This window comes from Mandrillus leucophaeus, unplaced genomic scaffold (genome assembly GCF_000951045.1).
Source record: "Mandrillus leucophaeus isolate KB7577 unplaced genomic scaffold, Mleu.le_1.0 Scaffold153, whole genome shotgun sequence".
In the NCBI taxonomy this organism is placed as follows: domain Eukaryota; kingdom Metazoa; phylum Chordata; class Mammalia; order Primates; family Cercopithecidae; genus Mandrillus; species Mandrillus leucophaeus.
Window position 1 is genome coordinate 2,812,483 of NW_012101510.1, and position 2,365 is coordinate 2,814,847.

Sequence of the window (2,365 nt, forward strand, 5' to 3'; positions counted from 1 at the left end):
AGCGATCTGGGAGAAGTCATCCACTGAGAGAGCATTTCCATGCATACTTCTGCCAGTATTTGTTCCCTAGCTCTGCTGTCTCATGATCCAGACCCGGCCTATAAATTAGCCTTACGTATCATAAGGTTACCTGTTTTAGAAAACTCAGGTTGTGCAGGCGACGCATCTCTCCGTCACCATATGGTGTCTCTGGTGCCCAGCCGTTATCCTCCCTGGTTCCTGCTTGGACACTTGGAATCATAGCAGCGGGAACTGGCCTCCACCATGCTGACTGCTGCCAAAGGAGACACTTTGAGGCTCTGAACAATTCCGGAAGCAACACAGAAGCACATTTGTTCTTCCTCCCTCATCTTCAAACTGGCCCAAAATGCATTCAAGATTGCTACTCCCACTAACAGTAGTACTGACAGCACCCTGCTCAACGTGGCCCTGGAACCTGGGCTACAGGTGATGCCGATGATCTTATCAACCCTTAACTGGAGACCCCGAGAGATGGTACGATGCTTGGTGACCCGTGCTACAGAAGTGGGTATCTCCCACCTCCCTTTACCCCCAGGGGAAAGGAGTTTCCACACCCTACTCTTGGGACGGGACAACGAATCCATGGAGCTCTCATATTCCTATTCTTGATGGCCTAAGAAAGGAGGGGGCTGCTGGTAGGAGAAGATGGCCTCTGTTCAGCCAGCCCAAGTTCTGTCCTCACTGCTTTAACCAACCATATGCTGACGTCAGCAGTACTTTGACCCTCACATCGGAGACACATCTAAGAGAATGAATTTTCAGCTGCCAATACTCAAGTGCACCCTTGGGAGGTAGTGGGCCTGGTGGTTTTGTCCCCATCCCTGTCCATGCTTGTGGGAAACCCCAGACACCTTGGAGGATCAGGACCCTTTCTAAAGCCCAAAGGCCCAGCACAAGATTCTACCCTGAGAGGCCCCAGTTCAGCTAGAACCCCCGGCAGATCCGCCACTCTGGCCTTGGGGCAAGCAAACCCCAGGCTCTACTGCTCCATCCTTGTGAGGGGCTAAGAGCAACCTGCAGAAACCTTCAACCCTCTGGCCTGGGGACGGAAGGGATAGGAAGAGAGCCCAAGCAGGGTCTAGCTGTCTGGGATGCTTCCCTAGCCCTGGTTTGCCTCAGATCATCTCAAGGTTGCTGAGGAGGAAGGAGAACTCATCTCTGCTGGCCAAGTTCGTACCCCACACAGTAATCTGAGCAGACCTGAATCAGGACCCAGATGGCCATGGCTGAGCTCAGGCACTGGCCTGACAGGTGTGTGGGCCCCAGTGAGCATCTTGCAGAGCTGGGACACACTCTTCACCCCTACTGAGGCTACTAGTATTGTAGCTGCCACAGCCGTATCCCACACCACTATCCTGCGCCTCAGTCTTGACTATCCACAGCAGGAGGAACTGGCAAGCTGTGCTTGCACACTGGCCTTGCAGTGTGCTATGAAGCATCCACAGAACTGTGCCCTGTCATCAGCCCTTACACTCTGAGAAAGACCACATTGCCTTTGAGGCCGCCTGCCAGATTGCCACTGCGGCTGCTGCCGGCGGCACGGCCCATTCCCAGCTGTTCCCCATTGCCTGCTACATGCAGCTCTGTGGCTGCAGCTCCGCGCCTTCAAGCTGGCCTCATTGGCCATGAGCCATCTTAACCTGGCTCTTAACCAGGATACCCATGCAGCCATCAATGATGTGCTCTGAGTTTGTGTCCTCAGCCACTGTCTGGGCAAGAATGAGCTGGCAGTTCTCATCCCCCTGGTGGTGAAGAGTGTGCACATTGCCGTGATGCTTTCAGACATCCTGTGTGTGAGGTTGCACGGTGACTGCATTTGGCCTGGTGGGCATCCCAGGCCGCCGCAGCTCTGGAAAGCTCATCTCCACTGACAGAGCTCCATTGTGCCAGTTGCTGATGCCATCATCAATGCTTACATCAACACCCCACACTACACCTAACACACATCAGCCATTGTCGGTATGGACAGTTCATTGGGTTTCTAAGCAAGGCTCGGGAGATCTTCCTGCTGCCCCAGAATGTCTACCTGCAATTTGCCCAGTTCATCAACAATCTCAAACAGATCTACAAAGACAAGAAAAAGCTGATGCAGCTGGTTCGAGAGCCCGTTGGCTGAGAAAGCAGGTAGCTCACCGGCCCCGCAGGCTGGGTCCCCAGGAAGTATCAGGTCAGGTCAAAAACACTGAAACATTTGTCCTCCCTGAGTCTGGCTGAGGCCAAAGGACCACAGGGCTAAGGATGGGGAGAGTCCAACTCCAGTCTATATGCGTGTCTTGGCAAGCTTCTCACTACAGCCCACTGTTCATGGAGAAGCTGGGCCCTGCAGATAGACCAGAAACCCCAC

At 53.9% G+C, this 2,365-nt stretch overlaps 1 pseudogene; it reads left to right on the forward strand.

Moving 5' to 3' along the window:
- The window catches only part of LOC105536045, a 4,620-nt pseudogene extending 2,483 nt beyond the window's left edge, over positions 1 to 2,137 (forward strand).
- Positions 2,138 to 2,365: the final 228 nt, after the last annotated feature.